The sequence below is a fragment of the Camelus dromedarius genome, chromosome 27, assembly GCF_036321535.1.
Source record: "Camelus dromedarius isolate mCamDro1 chromosome 27, mCamDro1.pat, whole genome shotgun sequence".
NCBI lineage: Eukaryota > Metazoa > Chordata > Mammalia > Artiodactyla > Camelidae > Camelus > Camelus dromedarius.
Genome location: NC_087462.1, coordinates 21,028,222 through 21,045,275, shown reverse-complemented (window position 1 = coordinate 21,045,275; position 17,054 = coordinate 21,028,222). Strand labels below are relative to the sequence as shown.

General features: G+C 47.8%; 1 long non-coding RNA gene across 1 annotated transcript in view; it reads right to left on the bottom strand.

The window, feature by feature from the left end:
- Window positions 1-17,054, bottom strand: part of LOC116148457 (uncharacterized) — a 118,541-nt gene that overhangs the window by 71,769 nt on the left and 29,718 nt on the right. The window contains exons 2-3 of the long non-coding RNA XR_010378025.1: window positions 16,503-16,552; window positions 6,550-6,630 (exon numbers count right to left, since the gene is read on the bottom strand). This is a non-coding gene — a long non-coding RNA (uncharacterized LOC116148457). The remainder of the gene's footprint in view (window positions 1-6,549; window positions 6,631-16,502; window positions 16,553-17,054) is intronic.

The following is a 17,054-nucleotide window of genomic DNA, read 5'->3' as shown; positions in this document are numbered from 1 at the left end:
CCTGGGTTCCTTGGCTGTGTCACCTTAAGCAAGTTAGTTCGTCTCTCTGTGCCCCAGTTTCTTCATCTATAGAGCAAAGTTGAAGACTATGATAGGGCATTGGAAGAGAGAGTTAAATGAGATTACGTGTGTCCCCCACTGAATTCATCTGAAGTATTAAAAAAATTGGTTCTTGAAAAGTGACTTGCCTGAGGTCACAGAGCTCTGACACAGAGATCCCAGGTTGGCTGGCTCCAAAAAATGCTGTTTCCACCAGACCACACGTCTCCCTGTCACAGGAATGCAAATTATGTCATCTGCAAAACCCTGGCCAGTTTAACATTGTGCCCAAGTCAAACTTCCCAGAAAGTTACTCTGACACATATTTAGTGATACAGTAGTCGGTGCTTCACAGCCTGAAAACTCAGCTCAGGTGAAGGGTCTGTGTGGCCACAGGAAGCGCTCAGTCTGTGAACCCACCCAGGCCTGGGTCCAGACCCAGGCTGCATGACCTCCCTTCTGTAAATCTCAGTATTCCCATCTGAGAAATGGGCATAATAGGTTATAATAGGTACTCCACTGACTTGCAGTGGGCCCTCAGTGAAATAACATGAAGGCAAATTCTTCAGAAATTGTGAAGTACCTTACAACTGCTGGCAAGACAGCTGAGGTCTGTAGTTTGTTAACCATCACGTGGAAACAGAGTCAGCATTTCTGGGTTGGGCTGGACAAGTCCAGGCTGCAGCAGAGGGGCCAGGAAGTAGCTCTGGGCACAACTGGACCAAGGGTTGGAGGAGGAGGGTAGACCTGGGGAGGAGTCTTCATCTATTGCCAGGATGTTGAGAGATCAAACTGGATGGGAATCAGGGTGGGGCAACAGCTACTTCTTCTCAGTAAAGAACAGAGGAGCCTAGGCCTGCGGCTTCCCCATGGGGAACAGAGAGCAGTCACTTGGCCATCATTATTTAATTAATTAATTAACTCTTAAGTAAGCAAGTGTGGAAATAAGGGGCTAAATATAGACACGGCACTTTAAAAAATTGATGTCTAAAAATAGTGCGCTTAAACCTACACACCCGTTGACAGGTGAATGGATAAAGATGTGGTATATATATTCAATGGAATATTACTCAACCATGAAAAAGCATGAAATAATGCCATTTGCAACAACATGGATGAATCTGGAGATTATTGTATTAAGCGCAGGGAGAAAGACAAATACCATATGATATCATTTATATGTGGAATCTAAAAAAAAATGAACAAATGAACTTACTTATAAACCAGAAATAGACTCATGGACACAGAAAACAAACTACGGTTACCAAAGAGGAACGAGGTGTCGGGGGGAGGGATAAATTAGGAGTTTGGGATTAACAAATATATACTATTCTATATATAAAACCGATAAACAACAAGGACCTACTGTCTAGCACAAGGAACTATATTCAATATCTTACAATAACCTACAATGGAAAAGAATCTGAAAAAAATATGTATGGCTGAATTATTTTGCTGTACACCTGAAACTAACACAGCATTGTAAATCAATTATACCTCAACAAAAAAAAAATGTTGTTTTAACAAGAAAATACCTAAAAGTGAAAAAAAAATGAATAAATAAAATAGTACACTTAAGATGTGTGCATTTTATTGTATGTTAAAAAAAAAAAACCTGTAAGCTAATAGTGAACTCTAGTTAACAACACACATGCTGAAGTATACTGGGGGTGTATACTGATATTGGCAACATACTCTGAAATCCACCCCAAAATTACTGATGGGTGGATACAGACAGAAGGGGCTATGTGGAGAGATACATGATAAAAACAGGTAGAGGGAAACACTAATGCACGTGGAATCTAAGTAGTTGGTATATGCGTGCTCCCTATAAAATTCTTTCAACTTTTCTGCATTGTTTAAAAAGTTTTTATAAAAAGATGTTAGAAAAAAAATTGATGCCGACAAAATAGTTTTAATGACAAGACAAAAACAGGTGCATTATAATGTTGCAGGAAAAGCAAACTACATCACCTCGATTATATAAAGATTCCTCTACCACTGATGGGACTTCAGGCATTTTAGAAAAGACTTCCTTTGGAAAGAAGAAAATAAATAAATCTGCTGAAATACTATCACTGGAGATTCGTTCATCTGCACCTCGAAGGCTCCTGACCTTCCAGAGTCCTCGTTTATATCCAGGGAGCCCTTCAAGAAAACAGTCCTCAAATTATTATCGATAAACATCAAAGAGGGAGAGAAACTGGTCACTCGCTGAGAGTGAAACAGATCTGGGGAGCAGCGAGGTGAGAGGCCATCCCTAAACAGACGGGAGCAAATGCGGTCAGATGAGGACAAACCCCTCTTCTGAGCAGGGTCCCCTCCTGGCTGCATCAGATGCCTTACAAAAATAGGGAAACTGAGGCAGAAAGATGGAAGGAGACCTGCCTCGGGTCACAGAATGCTCCATAAATGTAGAGATTAGCTTCGGCATCTTCATGTCTCTGCCACAGGGTCTGCTTTCCCCAGGGCACCTGCCCTAGAGCACAGGAAGTCAGAAGCTAGGAGCCATGTACTCAGAGGAGGCGGGGAGGACACCCCGGGACCCGCATGCACGGGACTCCTCGAGGCCACTCACTGGGTCCCACTACTCCAGGTGGGCCAGCACCTCCCTGATTCTCTACCACTGCTCTCGAGGGAAGGCATTCTAGCCTCCAGGTGGGGAGGAAGAAAGAACAAAGCTAGGCACACTCCATCACCGTCGTCCACCACCATTCTTAGGCAAATCTTTCTGCCACCACATTCACTGTCACCTTCCTGAAAAAGAAACCTGCAGGGGTGGTGGGGTGGCTGGAGGGTAGGGGAGTGACTACTGTTTTCTGAGCAGGTCCACCTACTCCGTGAGGTGACCAGGGCCTCTCCACATGACCCGCTGAAGTAGCTCCGATGACAAGTCAACTTGGAGACCTCAACTCCTGAACATGCTAGTCGAACCGCCCCTCAACTTGGATAGTCACTCAAGCGCCAGTTTACTCGGAACATCTCTGCCCGTTAAACTGCCACCATTTTTTTTTTCTTTACAAAATCTGGCTGCTCTGCCCAAAATGTTTTGACTGGGAATTTTGGAAATGCCTTGAATATATTTATGTGCAGTTCTTTGAAACAGGGGGGATTTCAAACCACCGCTTCGCTCGGAGAGCATGTCAGATCGTCCCAAGTCATAAAGCTTGAAGGACAGTAACGCCATTCTCAGATCAGAGACACAAAGCAAGCGTGTCACTCACCTCTGACCAGTGGAAGGGACCTCCTGAGACCAGCTCACAATCCAAGAAAATAAACACCATGCAGAAGAGGTGAAATAAACTGCATTTGGGGGCAACTAAGAGCATATCCAGGGAAGTTCAGAACCGTCCCATTGACAAGCATTTATTGAGCAGCTACTAAGTTGGAGGTGCAACCAGAGAGCAACAGAAGATGTGTACAACCGGAGCCGTGCTGGGCAGTGGAGACCATGACCATGTGGGTGTCGGACAGCCCAGGCACGAAGCAGACAAGAGGTCAGTTTAGGTTGCGATTAATAACCAAGACAAACCCATCTTGCAGCCCAGCTCACTAGCCTCCCTTCCCGGGTTCTGAGACCTCACAGTGGCTATATGACAGCTTCGCAGAATCCATTCTGCTCACCTGAGGTTATCACCTCCCTAAGAATCCTTCTGTCCTGCCCACTCCAAGACACTGAGCATTTACACCCCTAACTCAGCAAACACCACTTTTGGTTCTTCCCAGGAATTCCGCCAGCTGGCCAGCTGCGTGGACCTCGTGGGACCCTTTTAGAAAAGATGTGACACCCTGTCAGACTGCCCCACTCCTCTCCGCAGAGCAGGGAGGAGGTCTGCTTGCAGGAGGTGGTTCCGCTCAGCCCAGCCTCTCTACCATCTAAGAGGTGAGCCGAGATGCTCTGGAATCTGCAAAGGATGTATTCGGACTTCTTGGTACATAGCAGGCTCCTTGGCTTCTTGAACTTAATGAGGAGCGAGATGCTTTACTTTGATCTCTGCCCCAAGCCATGGACAATCGAAATACTCTGGATTTGTACTTACGTAGCCCCATTTTGAGGCAAAATTGCACGGAGCGACTTAACCAGGGTTGGCGCTTCCCATGTGTAGAATCCCGCAGCTGCCCACGCCCAGCCTTGTAACTCTGTGCCTTGGCTCATCAGCCCCAAAGCAAGACATTAAAATGGCTTACTGAACGGCATCTTTAATAACATTTTTGAAAATGTTTAAGAACCATCATAAAAATCCATTGGATGGCATTTTTTTTTCCACTTTGGCAAAACTAGAGTCATAGTCTATGTTATTACAAACTCAACCACAAGAGAAGGAAGTCGGCCAGTCACAATTTAGAAAATCACATTCCATTAGCACTGGAAGGGTCTAATAGCTGAGCAGAGGTGTGTCCATCTGTCTTTTCCCACAGACCCTGCTCCCCCTTCCCCAGGCCACTATTGAGCAACCTGTCCCCTTTCCAAGCAGCCTCTGTGTACTGTAGACTGACCTGAAGTGAGTCTCCATTTTCTCAGACCTACAGACAGAGAGGCCCTGGACTTGATATAATTTGAGAAGCCCCAAAGGAAGACCCTTGGACACTGCTCCGCCCCACTCTGCCAATTTAGAGATTCGTTGCAGGGACTATTAACTCTAAAAGGTCCCTTATAAATGTAAGCTGTTCCTGGAAGGGATAATGCATTAGAACAGATAGCCATTCACATTTTAGTATGAAGTTGTCAGATAACAGCTATCATCTGTTGAGTATCTACTCCGGGCCAGGCATTGAAGCAGGCATTTTAGACAGTCACTTAATCAGATTTTGAAGGAATTAAATGTTGTAAAATTCTGATGAGGGCAAGTCTGGATGTGTCTGATTAGCATGTGGATAGGGTGGAGATGGTAAGTTTATGGACAAGGTTGACATCACAAAGGGAGCCCCAAGGTAGGCTTCACAGAGGTGATGTTCCGGTGTGATTTTGAAGGATGAGGAGCAGTTTAATAGGTAATCAAGGTGAAGAAGGGAATTCTAGTAGAGGCAGAAACATGAGAAAAGGTGCAGGTTTAGGAAACAACCTGGCTTGCACGTATCAGTCCGCATCGCAGCAGGAATACTCAGATAAAGAGGACTCGAGAAGGATTTAGTAAACAGAGTATTGATGAAAGTGTGGGCAGGATACAGGGAAGCCACAAGAGATAGTGCAGAACTCTGGGGACTGTTCACCCCTGGACCCAAAAGGATGAAGGGAGGCAGCTGTTTCCTGGACGCAGAAAGACAAACTTATGTTGAGGGGCCACCTGGAAAGAGAAGGAACCTTCTAAGGCACGCAGCCAGCCTGCGATGATCGCACAGGGAGGGAGCCAGGGGAGCACCTCCCTCCACCTCTCTTTGCCCTCCCTCCTCAGAGCTCCGGTGGGGCTCCCCATAGGCACAAACCAGTGGGAAGCCAGAGGGCGGGGCAGGGGCACCCAGGTGAGGCACCCCTAGAGGTCCGACTCCCAGGGCTCAGAGCTGGGCAGAGCAGAGTGCAGGGGCAACTGGGGTGGGGACACCTAGAAAGTACCCAGTAGAATGTATGAGATGTGGCTGGAGCGTGGAGTACGGCAGGGGAGCGGGAGGGCGACAGTGGGCCACAGAGCCCGGATGTGACTGCAAAGGAGTCTGTCCGTTAGGCTAAGAGTGAGCAGGCATCACTGACCCGATGTGGTCACAGAGACACTGGCCACCGCCGGGCCCTGGGAACTGGCATCCGTCGGAAGGCACCCGGCAGCCAATAACTGCTGGGCTGAGCCAACACCTTCCCAGGCTTCCCAAGCTGCCGTCTGGGAGTGACCCCAGCCAGCGTTGTCTCCTGGAGCTCCTGCCACCGCAAACCAGAGCCTGGGAACGCAGACGGGTGGCGGCTGCCAGTGGCTACCGAGGGCGCAGCCCGTAACATCTTGTACCAGTTAAAACCAGTCTCTCTCTTTTATTTATATTCCATTCCACCTTTTTTTTCCCCTCCTCACATGGAAAGAGCGCCCTGGGATCAGGAGCTCTGCACGAGCAGGTCTCCCAGAAAGACGAGAAATGTCTGTCTGCTTCCCCCAAGGGGCAGCTCCAGGCAGCCAGCCGGGAAGCCAAGTCAGTCCTGCCCCATCAGGCCTCAGAAAGAAAAGACCAGGGCCAGACCCCTCTCGTCTGGGAAACATTAAAAGCAATCTCTAAAGTGATTCATTAAAAGTTCTCCAGGGGCAGAAGACCATCACCCAGATGTGAAAATAAACACAGAGGGAAATTCCAGTATCAGAACGGTTTCAAGTCTTTAAATAAATGCACAGCTACTTCAGGGAAGGGCAGAGTCTTCTGACTGTCTTTCCAAGCCCCCAGAATCCAAGTCAGACTCTCTCCCTCCAGCAGGCCAGGCAAATGCCCACGACGCCAAACTCAGAAAACTGCAAACATTCACACTTGACTCTCCAGGGCCCAGCCCACTTGAACTTCTCAGCGGCCCACTGGCCAAGGCCAGTCACCCAAACTTACCACGTTCCTGGGGGTGCGGCCTTCAGCTCGGCCTTTGTGGAGCATCGGAAATTCAAGCCGAAGCATTTGGTCCACTCTGTTCTGAAAAGAATCAACGTAGAAAATAAATGGAGAGTGAATCAGTTATCAAGCAAAACCAAGACTGGTACACACCAGTAAAACATAGTAAAACGGGAGCACATTTAGGCACAGACCACATGTTACCATGTCCAGTGTCTTCAGAGCGAATGGTACGTGGTAGGTTTTTTGTTGTTGTTGGGGGTGGGGGTAGGTAATTAGGTTTACATATTATTTATTTATTCTTAGAGGCAGTACTGAGGACTGAAACCAGGACCTCAAGCACGCTAAGCATGTGCTCTACCACCCGGCACATGGTATGTTTTGATAAAAACATTTGATAAACATGCCGGGAAGGAAGGAAGGAAGGGATGGAAGGAGGGAGGAAGGGGATTCTCAGCCCAGGAGAAAGTTGTCCAAGAGTCCTCGAGGTACCTGCTCTGCTTGGAGGAGCCCTGCAGAACCACAACTGATTCCCACTTTCCACCCATCAACCGGTAAAGACTAGAAAAGTGTGCGTTCCCTGAAGCCAAATTCAAATCCTTCCTATCAGAAGATATTAAACTGCTCCTATACAGATGGGATTTCTTTTTTTATTGTGGTAAAATATATGCCACATATACCACGGTCACCATTGTTAAGTGAGCAGTTCAGTGGCACTAAATAAGCACACTGTTCTGCTGTCACCACCATCCGTCTCCCTACATTTTCATCTTGAAAAACTAAAACGCCATACCCCTTAAACAACAACTCCCGATTTGCCCCAACCCCAGCCCCTGGCAACCGCCATTCTACTTTCTGTCTCTCCAAATCTGACTACTCTAAGTAAGTGCCTTATGTAAGTGAAATCATACAATATTTGCCTTTTTGTGTCTGGCTTATTTCATGTAGCATAATGTCCCCCACGTTGTGGCATGTGTTAGAATGTCCTTCTTTTTTAAGGCTGAATAATATTCCACTGTGTGTTGATACCACATTTTGCTCATCCAGTCCTCCACTGATGGACATTTGGGTTACTTCTGCAGTTTGGCTATTGAAAATAATGCTGCTATGAACACGGGTGTATAAATATATTTTGGGAGTCCCAGCCTTCAAATCTCTGGGGTATATACTACTGGGATTTCTTTTTAGTGATGAGATTTTCCCTGAAATGTGGGGGTGGACAGGGGAGAACCCAGCATTGTCTGAGACTGTCATCCAGCTGTCAGAGAATGAAGAACATAGCAATTGTGAACTTACTCATATTTCGATTAGACTAACTCCATACTGTGAGGACAGATAATTACAAATCTGCAGGAACCTCACTCCTCTCACAGCCAGCAGCATGTTCCCAGGGAAGGTAAGTGTGAAGGGGAGAGTTTGGAAGCCTGAGGTTCAAATCTCAGGAGGAGCCCTTATCAACTACATGGCTTGGGCAGGCCAGGGACCCAGTAAGAGCCAGTAAGAGCCTCAGTCTCCTTACCCACAACATAAAGATGACAAAATGCCGTTCGCATTGTTGACGTGAAGACTAGTGAGAAAGTACACAAGGTGCCAGTGTGTTACAAGCACTCAAAAAACACTGCATTTTCTCCATTGCTAAGTACCTCCCCTTTTTATCAGTGTCACAGTCTACTATCACATTTCCGGATTTAGGGTGTGTGTCACCAGATGCCAGCTTGATCACTACCTATGACTGGAGTGAACTCAGCCAAACTGCTCTGGAGAAATCATAGAATTTTCCCAAGAAGAAGCTGGTGTACAAGACCCCAAGGTGAGAATGCCCAGCACTCAGGGCTGGCACACTCACCTGTCAAGAGTCCCCATTCACCTCGGTGGACAGAAGGGTCTCTGAAGACTAAGTCCTTGGCCCAGTGCTGTGGAGCAAAACTGCCAATAATGTGGCTGAGGAACAGACCCGACAGTGGAGCGTTAAGGGTTGAGGGTAAAGATTCTGGACTTAGAGTAGTCCTGGGTGTGACCTTAAGAAAGGCACTTCACTTCTCCAAGTCTCAGTTTACTAATCTGTAAAGTGGAACCAGTAAGAGTATACATCCTAGAGTGGCTGTGAGGAGTCAGATATGGATAGTGTTGAATGTGCCCGGCACAGAACCCACACCAGTCAGCTGCGGAACCCAAATGAGAAGAGCCAGGACCCCTCTCCCTTCAATGTTCAGGCATTTCTGTAGGGAAGGGGGTTTGCACCATGATCTACCCGTTCTCCAAACCATACCATCAGCACCCTCCACATTTTCTTTCATCCCCCTTAAGGCCTTGATCATAAAGTCTAGGAGAAGTAAAAAGTAGCTCATCCATTCATCTGTCCATCCATCCACCTATCCAGCCATCCATCCATCCATCTGTCTTATCGATCCACCCACCCATCCACCCATCCATCCATCCACCCATCAACCCATCCACCCATCCATCTGTCTATCCATCTACCCACTCATCCATCCATCCACCCATCCATCAACCCATCCATCCACCCATCCATCCATCCACCCATCCGTCTATCCATCTACCCACTCATCCATCCATCCACCCATCCATCTGTCTGTCCATCCACCCACCCACCCATCCATCCACCTATCCATCCATCCATCCATCCATCCATCCATCCATCCACCCATTCATCCATCCACCCACCCATCCTTCCATCCATCCATCCATCCACCCATTCATCTATGCACCCACCCAACGTTTATTGAGTGCCTGCCCTTTGCCAAGCCTGACATAGCCATTGGGAACTAAGCGATGAACAAAACAGACTCTTCTCCATAGGAAGTCACAGTGGAAGTAGGGGAGGAATAAAAGTAATGATAAGAAAAACAAACACTTATTTAGGGCTATATGCCAGGTGCCACTTCAAGTACCTTTGCATAATACATTTAATTCTCCCAACAGGCTTATGAGATAGTACAGTTATAATTCCCATTTTACAGATGTAAAAACAGGGGTAGAGACAGTAACTTTCCCAAAGTCACAAAGCTGGTAAGTAGTGGAGCTGGGATTTGAACTCAAGCCTGCTGGCTCCAGAGTTTATGCTTTTAACCAGACTGAGAGTCAAAAAACTTTAACATCTGATCTGGTATAGACACCACCCCATCAGAACAAACATCGGTGACTTTGCAATGCTCTGACATGCCAGCCAAAACCCAGCCAGCCCTGCATGAACCGCTTTTAGCCTCTGACTGCAGGACCCTAACACTAATACAGTCCTGGGCAGAGGGCAGGGGATCAGGCTTGGGGGCATGAAGGAGGGTGTCCCACAGCTCCCCAGAATCAGCAGGCAGCTAACGGCTGGTGGGGCTTCAACACCCTGAAGGTTGATGACTGGGGAACATGTAAATTACACTCCATCCCTCACAGTTCACCAAGCGCTCTTCTCACACACATCAGCTCATTTAACCTACGAGAGAGCCGTATGAAGGGGATCTAATTGCTGTCCCCACTTCACAAAGGATCAACCAGAGGCTCAGGGTCCCAAAGTCAGGGACACCCAGCACACCCATCAAAAACCCCTTCTCAGCTCAGATGAAAGAATTCTTTCCAAAGAGAACAAACGTCTTTGGCCCAGTGCTGCATGCTTGCAGAAGCAACAGAGCTGGACCTGCATTCAGTCTCTTTGCCCCTCACCAACGACCAGCCTGGATGTCAGAGCCCCTTCCTTTATTTTCTGCCCTGGTGCCCCCTCCTCAAGGCAGCCACGCTGACTGTGCTGTCTAAAACAGTACCTTGTCGTCCCTCCATTGCCTTCTGGACACCATGGTATTCTGGCATCATAGTAGACTGATTTTCGTGTCTGTTTCTCCCCAGCCAGACTGTAAGCTCAGGGAGTGCAGGAAATTTACCTAGCTCGCTCTTCACTGCACCCTCAACGCCTAGGACACGTCCTCAGTGCACTGGAGGTGGTCAGCGTGGCTCAGTTCAAGGAATAAACAAACAAGTGACTGGAGGTGAGCTGGAGAATTACCTCTCATCTAAGAAGCCAAAAACAAGAACCAGAAATTCACCTGGACCCCCTACCCCCACCCTCTGGGTCTAAGGTACCCCCACCCACCCAGGCTTGGCCTCGGGGCTAACAGGAACACTTGACCTCTTGCTTCCCTCTCCCAGTCCTCTTCCCTTTCAAGGACACTCTCCTAGGGGTCATGCCCACAAGGGGCCCCTCATTTCAGAAGCCCTTGTGGATGACACCCCACAGCCTTCACTCCAGGTCTTTCTTGCTCACCCACTGCCTCACACACATGTATACACCTCTGTTTCCAAGCCCCGAGAGTACCAGGCCCAGTCCATTTCCTCAGGTATCTCGAAATCCTGTAAACTCACTCATACAAAGGTATCTATGCACCGTAACAGGTTAACAGATGTGATTTTTAAAGCGAGCCTTCAAAGCTGACAATACAGTGACACACTAGAATGGGTAACTAGGAGTCTGTGGTATCCTCACCTGACACAGAATATTACCTGCCAGTGTCATTCATGCATTTGTTCATTTCTTCACTGAGTAGCTCAGCAAACATTTGCTGAGTGCCTTCTGCCTACCAGGAAATGTCCTGCATGCTGAGAACACAACAGTGAGCAAGACAGTCGGGTCCTTGCTCTGAGAAAACCCACGGTGTGGTTAAGGAGACAGAGCAGTAAGCGAAGACCTTGCCCAGGAGTTTTCATTCTCATTCTTGGGATTACAATAAAGGATGGAAACTCACGCGAGGACAGAGGCCGTCAGGAAGGGCTGCTGGGGAAACTGCAGTCTCCCTGGTGGCTGGTGGTGGACGGGGAGCCCACCTGGGAGCCAAGGGGATGCGGGCATGCCGGGATCTGCAATGGTGCAGAGGGCTGAGCCCGCACAAGCAAGGCTGGCCCTGGGCCCACCTATTTCATGAGCCCCTCAAAAGTGGCTGAAGCTCAGCACGGCCAAGGCCCTGGTGCCAGGCGGGAGGGAAAAGCAACAGGTCAGGGCGTCCCCGGGACAGGACAGATGCCAACAGTTCGTCCCTCCCTCTGGAATGTTGGAAATCGAGTCTGTGTTGCTGTGATTCTCGGTTCTCGATGAAATCGCCCAAGGTCATGATCATAACAACACAAGAGGCAAATCAGCCATCCCTGCACACTCTCTGCTGTGCCTCCCTGACCCCGGCATATCTGAGGAGCCATGTCAATATTCTACTGCCCTTTCCCCTGCATGTCAAAGCGAAGAGAGCCTTCAGCGCTAACCGCGATAATCACGGGTGATCTGAGAGTTTTCTGTGACCTGCCAACTAAGGTAAGCGACTTTTTGCAAAGATCCCAAGACTTTGCTTTCCATACAGCTTGAACCCAAGTCTCCCTCCCAGGCACAATCCCCAAGGTGCCCAGTTGTCCAGTATAAAGAAATCATAGCTCTTTCCTTTTCTGGTGTTCTCTGATGCAACACATCTCCAGCAATGGTCAGCAAAGAAGGCAAGTCACATCCGTGGTGGAGACAAGCCTATGAAACCAGTTCAAACATACAGTGAGGCACTGTACTCACTGCACAGAGACACACGCTGTTCCGTGGACACAAGCCTATTTGTGAGTCACCGGGCATAATGGGGCATTGTTGCAAGTGTTGGGAACATGAGAATTTCCCCACTGCCCAGCTTGGGTAATGCTGGAGCTACATCTGCCTCCAGAAATGAAGTCAGACAGACTCAGCCCAACTTCCAGTTGCCAGGTCCAACCCATGGGGCCACCATGTTTTTAGGCTGGCTTTTTGTTCATGGGAGTCACCCCTTGCCCTGAGTTATGTTTAAGGGTTAACTTCTCATCTGCAAGTGCAAAAGAATGAGTGCTTTGACAAAGGATGTGCACAGAACTCCGACCAGAGGGTCCTAGGCCATGGGAAAGGCTATTTTAAAAACACATACATGCATACACACACACACACACACACCCAGGGCTCTGTCCTATCAGATAGATTGGTGGGAAAAGGAAAACTTTGCCTGTGATATGGTGTGAGGAAGGGATATGGCAGGCACGCATATAGTATAATATTACCCTCATTTCTTGAGTACATCATGGACCATGCACTGGTCAGTGCTTTATGTGCAGGACTTCATTTCCTTCCACATCCCTAAGATCCAGGTGGGTTGTGCCAACCTCATTTACAGAAGGAAGCTGGGCTCTGAACGGTGACAGAACATGTCTGTCACACAGCTAGCGATTTGCCCACCTGGGATCTGGACAGGTCTGAGGGACACTAGAGGTGGTGTTCTCTCGGCCACCACACTATGCCACACAGCAGGATTTGGAGGGAGGAAATTTTGTGTTTGAGTGACACTTAACTGCCAGGAGAAGTATCTCCTTAGTGCTGGATAAGGGAAGACATGGGGGGGGCAGTTCCAGCTGCACAATCCCAGACACGGAGCTCCTCTCTCCCCTGGTCCTTTGCACCTGTCTCCATCACCGTGCTTGTCACATAATTCAACACCAAGATGGCTTGTTAGAACGCTGTCTCCCTGACCAGATCCTGAGTCCACCAGAACAGGCACTCCATTGTAGTCTCTGCATCTGCCACCACACCTGGAGCTGGGCTCACACTCCAGACATTTTTGTGAGTCCACATGCATGGGTAATTCAGACACTCTGGGTTCAAGTCCAAGCTCAGTCACTGGCTGGCTGGGTGGCCTTGAGCAAGCAACTTCATGTCACCAGGCCTCAGTCTTCTCCTCTGCACCACTTAGAGGTTCACTTACAACTCGATCTACCAATCAACAGATCCCGTGGGTGGAATGCAAAAAGGAACGCTCTTCATTTTCACTTTATTTAAATGGACATAGATTTATTTTCTCCATAGAAAAATATAACCAGCTCTCCAAGCCTCTGAAGTTTTCTTTTAAAATAAGACTAAGTTTAAAAGAAAAAAGTAGCTCATCTTAAGAATCTATTCAGTCTCGTCCATTTGTATTTAAATGTTACAAATAACTCTTCAGGTAACACATGGGTGAGTGAAGCGTGGAAACCACCAGGTTTTGGATCTTTCACGTTGATTAGCGAGTTGGCTGATCATCAACATCAATGCCAGAGACTAGAGCCTGTGCCTCTGGAAGGAGAGCCAGAGGAGGGGCTGCAAAGCACGCAGGCTCACAGAGAAGTGAAGGGAGGACAGACAGCACATTCTGAGATGGCCTTTGGCCTCTTGCACGCTCAGCATCAGCATCTGCGGGACGCCTGGCGCTGGCCGGCAGCCCGTGGGTGACATCCAAGGGACACGAAAAACAGCCGGAGCAGATGGACGGAGCTGAGGGGACAGGACAACTAGAAGCTGGTTTTGTCTTTTTAAAGTTCTAAGTTCTCTCTGTAGAAGTGACTGCAGGCAAGACTTGCTCGGTGTATCCATATCAAACGTGGACGTGGGGCGCATCCTGGAAGACAGAAGACCTTCGTTTTTATCCTCTGCTGAGGGGAGATAATTAGAAGCTTGGGCCAAATGACCTTTAGTTTTCCATCTAATTCTGACTTTGCTTGGTGACATCACTAATTTAGAATTAGAGTTCTCCAATGTGTGACCTGTTAAACTGTCTCATTTTCCAGATTTACTATCTTCTAAGCTCCCACTCGGAGCTCTTGGGGGTGGGAGTGGCAGCCACCAAGAAGGCTGGAGGGTGAAGATTCGGCAGCAGGGCTCCATCGGCTTCTATTTCCCAGTGACTCTGACCTGTCCATGCATAGAAGTCAGAAGCATCACTTTTGAGCATCAAGGAAGCAGGCGTTATGTTTCCAATGTTTGCCAGGGAAACTACACAGATGAATCCAGCTTCCCATGAAATGTGAACCAAAAGCAAATAAAATGGAGAAATCACATCACAACATTTCCTTCATAGCCACTCTATACTTTTCCTCTGGCTGGACATCTGCTAGGATTTTCCCAATTTCTTTTAGATGTCAAGGATAGAATAGTGAAGAGTTCTGGACTCAATTCTGATGTTGGTGAGAGGGCAATTTCCCCACATTCCTAAGCAATCCTCGGACACCAGCTGGGTATATTAAAATTCGACTCAATTCTGACACCGTCTCCCTGGAGACAGCATCAGATCCTGAAGGTCATCCGTGTTATCTAAAAGTCAGAGAGAAGAACACGCATGCACAAAAATGCAGAGGGGCTCCTCTTGGCTGGAGAGCAAAAGCTGACCTGGGCCATGCTTCTGAAGCCCTTAATTCCTCTGCTTCTCTGCTACCGAGTGCCGTGGCCAGGGACAAACGTTCCAGTTGTTAAAGGCCTCCTTCTTCTAAGTTGCATAACAGAGATGGATGGTTCAGTGCAGAGCTGGGCGTGCAGAGCTGTGGGGCTGGCACACCGCACGCTGGGCCCGGCCCTTCAAGCAAACCTTGAGCAGTTTTTACAGTCACCCATTGGCGTTGAGCAGGAAGAGACCTCAGGCATCCATCTGCAGCTTTGGACTAAGAAAGGGGCAAACGTGCCTGTTTCGGGGTGGCTAACAGGAGATTCCAGAGGCTTCTTGCTCAATGGACTCATTCTATATGAAGCAGAGATAATTTTTTTTAATGGTGTCTGTTATCCCAGACATGTGAGAACATGCCTGGTCCTCCCTGCCCCATCTCCATCTTCCAGGTCACAAAATTAGCATAAAGTCCTGACATTTGGGGGACCAGCCATTTTATTTGGGAACTAAAAAGCTGCTTCTGCTGACTCAAATAAGGAGCCCCACTGTCTACCCTTAGTCCCTCTCAACTCAACAACAACCAGGAAAACATTCCCTGAAACATGGCCTTTCTTTCACTCATCTTCCTGCAAAAAGTCACATACTGGGCAAGGCAGCCAGGAGTCAAATTCTCCCTTGGTTTCACCACATAAGATGCTGCCAAAGTAACACCAATATGTTCCGTGATCCCCGCTCAATTCCATCTTCATTTAGCAAAATCCACTGGCACCATTAATCTGCTTTGCAACTCAGCAGAGAATAGTACATAAGCCACTGACACAAAACTAAGCACTAGGAGGGAAGTGGGAAAGACCACTGCTGACGGTGGCCAAGCACGGTACTTGTCATATCCTATGAGACTGTTAGTCCACAGAGGATGCTGAAGATGCTGGCAGCTCAGGAAATTCAAGTCTCGGATAAACAGAAGAAAGCATGGCTTCTCGTAGCAAACAGGCACTAGACATCAGAAGCAGTCAATGCTTTTTAAATGTTCAAATAAATTCACAGATGACAGATTCAGAAGGGACTGTGAAAGGGACCTAGAACAGGCAATGTTTATGAATCAGAAGGATGACTAAAGCAGAATGGTTTCTGTCTCCCCCAGGAGAACAATATCGCCCTGGCAAGGTTAGGAAGCCTTCCTGACCCTGGACTTCGCAATAATTAAATCACAAGTATGACTCTGAATGCGTCAGGAGAGCACAGATAATCACAACTGGAAACCTTTGGAATAGTTTCCAGTGCTAAGAATTTACGTGGCATGCCTGATCAGAAGGACATGGCTTCATCAATCACATTAATTATACAAAAGATCTCATTTTCCTACAAAGTGTACAAAATCAACTAAGAAATACAATGCAACTACACCACCAACTTGACCGAAAGCTGATGTGTTGGCTATAATACTCATTAAATTAGCGCCAATCGGACTCACCTTTTTAAAATGTAGGAGATTTGGGAAGAATGATTTCAACAACCTTGGTCTCTTTTGAAGACGGTGCAAGAAAAACTAAATGAACACCCTGGTTTCCTTCTAAGAAGCTTTAAAGCAGCAGGAAGGCGCATTTAGCATCAGTTCCCTGCCTCAGAGTCCTGCTCGCACTTTTCAGCGATCTGAGAGTCCTGACCGCGGTGGTGGTGGGCATGCCGCTTAGAAACTTCCTTGAGATTCTCCAGCCTTAGTTTGGGTTCTTCAAATGCAGGAGTACTCACCACAAGGCAGCTCCTTACCTTCAGAGAGATGTCTAGTTCCCTCTAGTTCCAGTTCTGCTCTCTGTATCCTGGAGATAAAGAAATAAAGCTAATCTTCCTTTTGTAGACCAGGTTATGCCAGTTAAAAGGCTGTTAGCTTCAAGAAAAAGAAAACCCATCTCAAAGGGGATCAAACAATAAGATTTATAGACTCACCTGCAAGTCAGCCCCAAGTTAGGGTGGGCTTGCTGCAGGAAGGGGAGACTGAGCTAGTGGCCCCCGCCATCCCCCAAATCTGGTTGCCCTGTGGTCACATATAGCCATTAACTAACAAGGCCACCTGCTATCTGGCTCACTGTTGGGGGGAGGTGTGGACAGAAAGAAGGTCCCTTCCTGAACCCTTGCATCAAAGTTCAGAATGATTTTCCTAGATACCCCTACTAAATCCCTCCTTGCATCCCATTGGCCTAAATATCTTAGATCTGCCCATCTCTGAGCCAATCATAGAGGCAAGGGGATGGGACTTTCCTGACTGGCTTAGCTATAGACCAGCCAGGGCCCATCCAAGCAATGAGTCAATCTGCCAACCCC